The sequence below is a fragment of the Cupressus sempervirens genome, chromosome 5 (assembly GCF_028749045.1).
Source record: "Cupressus sempervirens isolate cs-2001-9-10 chromosome 5, ASM2874904v1, whole genome shotgun sequence".
Classification (NCBI taxonomy): Eukaryota; Viridiplantae; Streptophyta; class Pinopsida; order Cupressales; family Cupressaceae; genus Cupressus; species Cupressus sempervirens.
The window spans coordinates 298615371-298622547 of record NC_143122.1 but is presented as its reverse complement, the minus strand read 5'-3'; the positions used below and the strand labels follow the sequence as shown (position 1 = coordinate 298622547).

At 29.5% G+C, this 7177-nt stretch overlaps 1 pseudogene; it reads right to left on the bottom strand.

Annotated features, from left to right (window-relative positions):
• Positions 1-1911: 1911 nt before the first annotated feature.
• LOC149555758 (pectate lyase 1 pseudogene) lies at positions 1912-6603 on the bottom strand (annotated as a pseudogene).
• Between the last annotated feature and the right edge of the window lie 574 nt (positions 6604-7177).

Genomic DNA, 7177 nt, shown 5'->3' with positions numbered 1-7177 from the left:
TAATAAAAGGGTCCAAGTCACCTAGAAAGCATATGAGTAATTGATGACATCAAGTGTCATCCAAGCATTCCTACACCTGTCATTAAGATACACAATAAACCTACTGGTCATTAAAAACCATTGAAGAGTGACAAATTATTACATTATTTACTACAAGCTTTGTCATAGACAAGAAGAAAATTTACATCATTTACCAAACACTCCTCCCTTGGTCATGCTAACCTAAATTTGGTTTCCACCCCTTTATTAGCTAGGAAATCAACAACAGTATTATCTTTTCTAAAGGCATGTGATGTATAACATTTTTTAAATGACTTGATAATGTCTAAAGAGGAATTATTTAGACCTTGATAGTCCAAGAATCCTTACTTTTCCCTTTGTGACACAGAATTATGTTATTTTAATCTCCTTTTATCCACACCTTTATGCAGTTGAACCTACCAGAAAGTTCTAGAAGTTCCCATGGCTTCAATCAAGGTGATTATTATGGTTTCCAATAGGGAGTGGAATGTCATCATACCTCTTCCATTCTCATCCCTTATGATTCCCCCATATTTAATAATAATATATGAAGACTTTAACATTATATGTAAATAACAAAAAAATTATGTTGAAGTTGGAATTGAAGAATAAAGCTAAGAATGTAAGGGCACCACAAAATCCAAATTCAAAGCCTAAACTTAATCAAGCACGAAGTGAATGATATAAAATGAAACCATAAGATTAGTACAAACACATAGTTGAAATAAAATGGACTTAAGTGAGCAGAGAATTATAATTAAAAAAAAGTTAAGATAAGAGAGTTGATAGATAGGCAAGAGCCTACAACATAATGGTAAATTGCGAGTCTCTTAATTGGGAGGTCTTGGGTTCAAATCTACTCAAGCTTAACTAATAATTGAAATAATTAGTCACAACAAATAATTATTAACCTTGGCTTTAGTCTCTTACCAATTTTATTTTTTATTTTTAAAGAGTTGATGGATTAAAGTATTAGTAATTAAATAAAATTTAAGTCAATCAATCAAAGAATGGGATTAAAAAGAAGATAAGTATATAATAATGTTTACTTATTTCTAGAAGAAAAGTTAGGATAGAGATTTAAATAATTTAATGTGAGAATTAATTAGATCAAGTTAATTTCAAGAATAACAAAACTAATTCATAAAAGAAGCAAAATGATCATCTAGGTACAAATTTGATAGTAAAAAAATCAAATAAAAGGACATAGTTGTTATTAATTGCATAAATTAAAATTATTTAGTTAAAGGAAAAAGGACACAATATCAAATGAATAATAATGATCAATATCACAATTTTACATTAAATTTATCTATTAAAACATGAAAGATTAGTAAATTATATTTATTTAATTTAATTGATTTAAAAACTTATATATTAAATTAAATATTAATTGAGTATATACATATGTATATGTAGATATAGAAAATAAATAATCTAAATTTTTAAAAAGATAAACTTTTGTCTTTGAATAAAATATAACATGATATATTGAAACAATTTCTATGTAGTCAATTGAATTAATTTAAAACTTGATCTTATTCATTTGTTCTATTACAATTTTTTTAAAATTCTGACCACCAACTCAAGATATAACCAATAAAGTTATGAATATAATCATAACTCAAACAAAATAATATTTATCATTGATTTGTACAACTTTATCCCAATAAAGTCAGATATAACCAATAGAGTTATGAATATAATCATAACTCGAACAATATAGTTTTTATCATTGATATGTACAACATAAAACGGAGAAAAGAAACAGCAAGGAAACGTCCATGCAGAGCTAAATATACCTGAACTATAGTTGGTCAATACATAGACAGGCATCAAGCCTTTAGTATGTTAGATGGTTGCCTGGAGTCACACAAATTAAAAAATCCTTTACCAACAAGGCTTGTTGGGAAAACAATTGAGAGCCCCGGCATTCTTTGTCAATTTAGGTACTAAATAGACAATAGAAACCTTAAAGTATTGTCTAGGATCATATCTCGGCCGTGCATTCCCTAAACCTGATTGTGTGAAATATGATCCTTGCAAAAACATGTCATGTATTGATCTCCATACACAAGATGAACCACACACCTTTGTCACTTGTTTCTTGGTATTATCGTTTGGCCCCACGAACCAATTGCCTTCACTTAAGATGGTTGGATGTGAGCTTCCTCCAATTGCATATATGCCCCAAGGCTCATAATAGTTATTTGCTACATGTGCATATCCCAATCTACACCTACATTATCATTCACAAAAGAATTAGAAATCACTCTAGATGGAAAATATGATTTGAATTGTGAGATAGCACAATATTATATTTTTGAGTTAACAATTAACATCATAAGATATGAGCAAGATATTAGCAATTATCTGATATATTAAGGAAAAAATAAATTTGTTATTTGATTGAAAGTAAAATAGTAAAAAATTGGAAGTTGAATGAAAATATAAATATTTATATAAAGTGGATATATATATATATATATATATATATATATATATATATATAATATTGAAGTTATTAATTTTATTAATGATTTGTAGGCTATATAATTTTGTTTGAATTTTAGTAGTTCATATAATAAAAAGATTTTTATACTAATGTACGAATACAATTTGAATAAAAAATAAAATTTGATTCTTATTGTCATTGTAAGACATAATATAGAGTGATAATAAGTAACACTTTTAAGAGATTTGTAACAAAAAGAATATATATACAATTATTATTTCATTATTAAGGAAACATTTATTTATTCTTCACTGCTTATAATTATTTTGTATGTTACTATATATTTTATTGAGAGCAATGAATAATTATCAGCATGAATTTTGAATTGTAATTGATAGATAAGGAACTTGTGAATGGTTTTATTTTTACTTTTTGTACTTTCTATGTAATTGAAAAGTCAATAAAGATTATATACTTATATTATATATATTTTCTTACTTTTAAAATTTAGTATTCACTTAAATAATCATATCATAAATACATATTTATAACATTAGATTTTCAAAAAGTCTTATAGAAATATCATCAACATTTTCTATTTGAAAATAGATGCAATATGTTAAAAGACAATATCATAAAAGAGTATTTTAGTATAAATATTATCTAACAAAGATATAATAGGTTAGATATATAGACATAAAAATAACACTTTGAAATAAACTTATAGAATATTATGTACTATAATTTTGATCCAACAAAATATTTAATGTAATATACAAGAAATATTCATATATAAATTTTATTCAAAATCTATTAATAATTGTAGAACATGTTTTTAAAAAATAAAATAAATTCAATTGATTCATAATTTACCTTGGCATCCGTTGCATGAGATCTGGTCCAAAATGGTTGAATGCCACAGTAACCCTCATATTTATGTCGGGTGTATATGTGTCACTGTTGCCTAATAACATTACCTGTCATGTGGTATGGATATTAAGAAAGTGAAATAATTAGTTAATTATTTACATAGATAAAAATATATATTAAAAATTTATTATAAAATAACTCTTCTAAATTAATTTATCACTACAATAAATAACATAATACAAATAGTAACATATTATAGGACTGATAAGTAGGAGATGATTTCCATAGCTAGTCAAATTGTGATGTGAATATCAGGATTTAACTGTGTGATTTTTGAGTCAAACTCGATGACCCATGTTTCATGAGTAGTGATTCAACATGAATCCATCTCTCATGAGAATAAATGGAACACTTAGCACTCATTGGATCTAGGTGATGCTCACAGGGGTGAAGCACCGGGACTTCCCGGGAGGTCACCCATCCCAGTACTACTCCAGCCTGAGCGCGCTTAACTACGGAGTTTCCTCCACAGTTAAACCCAAAATCATAGTTGAAACATTTTGTAATGACCAGTGCTACTTCAAAAACATACTAGAAATCACAAAATTTGTTTCTATTAATTTTTCATAATTTTGAGAATTGTTAGGCATAATATTGAGTCCATCTATTGTATCAAGAATCATTGTGAATGCAAGAATGGTATATTATCTATGAAAGTTAGACTTCACTCTTTATTAGATACAGGTTGTCATGTTGTAGGTTTGACTTTTTCTATTGTGTAACACAATATATTTTTGCATGGATGAATTAATTTTTTTTTAGTTAGTTTCTTTAGGTAAAAGATTGTAACTATATTATATTTATATTCAAAGGTGGATTGACATATGAATTCCAAAATTTTAGAATATTAAAAATAGAGAAATTTCACCCTCTCTCATGAAACCAAAAAATCATAAATTTAAACTATGTCAAGAAGATGTAATAATTTAAACTTTTTTCTATTAATATTGTTAATTTAGAAATGTAATAGAAAGGATATTAGCTGAATATTGTATCCATATTTATTAGTTTAGAGATAACTTATGTAGTGAATAATGATTGAAAAATATTATTAGATTTTTCTTTTGAATGACTTAGAAAGCAAAATATTGTAATAATTATAACGTCCTATAATATTGTGATGTGAATATCAGGATTTAACTGTGTGATTTTTGAGTCAAACTCGATGACCCATGTTTCATGAGTAGTGATTCAACATGAATCCATCTCTCATGAGAATAAATGGAACACTTAGCACTCATTGGATCTAGGTGATGCTCACAGGGGTGAAGCACCGGGACTTCCCGGGAGGTCACCCATCCCAGTACTACTCCAGCCTGAGCGCGCTTAACTACGGAGTTTCCTCCACAGTTAAACCCAAAGCTTGCAACCCCATTTGCAAGCTTTGGGTTTAACTGTGGAGGAAACTCCGTAGTTAAGCGCGCTCAGGCTGGAGTAGTACTGGGATGGGTGACCTCCCGGGAAGTCCCGGTGCTTCACCCCTGTGAGCATCACCTAGATCCAATGAGTGCTAAGTGTTCCATTTATTCTCATGAGAGATGGATTCATGTTGAATCACTACTCATGAAACATGGGTCATCGAGTTTGACTCAAAAATCACACAGTTAAATCCTGATATTCACATCACAATATTATAGGACGTTATAATTATTACAATATTTTGCTTTCTAAGTCATTCAAAAGAAAAATCTAATAATATTTTTCAATCATTATTCACTACATAAGTTATCTCTAAACTAATAAATATGGATACAATATTCAGCTAATATCCTTTCTATTACATTTCTAAATTAACAATATTAATAGAAAAAAGTTTAAATTATTACATCTTCTTGACATAGTTTAAATTTATGATTTTTTGGTTTCATGAGAGAGGGTGAAATTTCTCTATTTTTAATATTCTAAAATTTTGGAATTCATATGTCAATCCACCTTTGAATATAAATATAATATAGTTACAATCTTTTACCTAAAGAAACTAACTAAAAAAAAATTAATTCATCCATGCAAAAATATATTGTGTTACACAATAGAAAAAGTCAAACCTACAACATGACAACCTGTATCTAATAAAGAGTGAAGTCTAACTTTCATAGATAATATACCATTCTTGCATTCACAATGATTCTTGATACAATAGATGGACTCAATATTATGCCTAACAATTCTCAAAATTATGAAAAATTAATAGAAACAAATTTTGTGATTTCTAGTATGTTTTTGAAGTAGCACTGGTCATTACAAAATGTTTCAACTATGATGCACAAATGAACTAATTACCATTACCAATTGTGTGATGGACTATTGATACATGTATTATCATTTTTAAATTCCTTTAATATTAATAAGTCAGAAATCAAGATGACAAAAGATCATAGTTATTACCCATATCAGCTATTGGTACTCTTCCAATACACCAGAGAAAATAAAATGAAATGAAAAACCTGATTGAAGTGTCATATGAAACCTAACTCTTCGTATTATTACTTAGATAAAAAAAATTAAACATGATGATGAAAAAACCCATAGGAAAAAGAGCAAACCCTAAAAAAAAATTGATGTTGTGACAAAGAAAAAGGATATCTATTATTTTTAGATAAATGCTGATTTACCTTATCATGATTAAAGAACCTGTTATTCGAAATAGTAACTGCAGTGGAGCCAAGAGTCACATCTACAAGACCATCACTGCAATGAGAAATGGTATTATGATCAATCCAAATATCTGTAGAACTTATAACAGATATACCATCACCATCCATTGGATAATCTTTCACCACTCCTCTAGACTCATATATCAACGCATTTCCAGGCCCAGTAGCTTTACACTCACGAATAGTCAAGCCATGGATGATAACATTGCTGGTGTTATAAAGCGTAATGCAAGGCCCATCACCAATGACGACACTTGTTCCTCTTCCATCAATGGTCTTGTGGCTTGCGAAGAACAAGGGCATCTGAAGCACAATCTTCATATCCCTCGCAAAAACTATCCACAGAGGCCGATCTCTTGTAACTCCATATCTGAGAGTCCCGGGTAAAGGATTTACAGCATTATCATCATCTCTAGTCACCGTGTAAATCTCACCTCCACTGCCTCCCATGGCATAACTTCCAAAGCCTTTTGCACAATTTGCAAGACTCATCCTCTGATTTGCCCAATATGGGTCTCTTCTCCAACATGAATCAATTGCATTGTAGTTGCTGTTTGTGTCCACGGGTCTTGATTTAGACAAGAAAACTTGCAAGAAAAAAAATACTAGTATGGGTAATAATTCGATGTGGGTTGCAGCCATTTTGTGGTTGTAATGGAGTCTTGTACTAGTTAGAATATGGGAATGAAGGATAGATATGGAAAGGTAATTAGCATCATCTGTATGAAGTGTTTGTGTAGATAAGCTTATACATATAGTCTGAGACTGATTGTTATTTGTTAGACTCAATATAGAATATACATATCGTCCATGGAAACCTGTTATTTGGTTGGTTATGGAGAGATAATATTAGGGTTTTGTAACACCACTGTTTGGTACTGTGCGTATAATAAGGAGAGAGAATGGATTGTAGTACAACGTCCTTGAGACTTTTTGGGTAAGCACAAACTTGCGATTGCCTATGAGAAAGTGATGCTGACTCCATTGTCAATATTGTCATTGCATGAGAGCCACTAATATTAGACCATCGTGTTGCCATATATAGTGGCATTTGGTTCTTTTGCATTTGGGTGTAAAGATTTGAAATCGTGGGTTAGCCCTAGCAAAAATTATGACA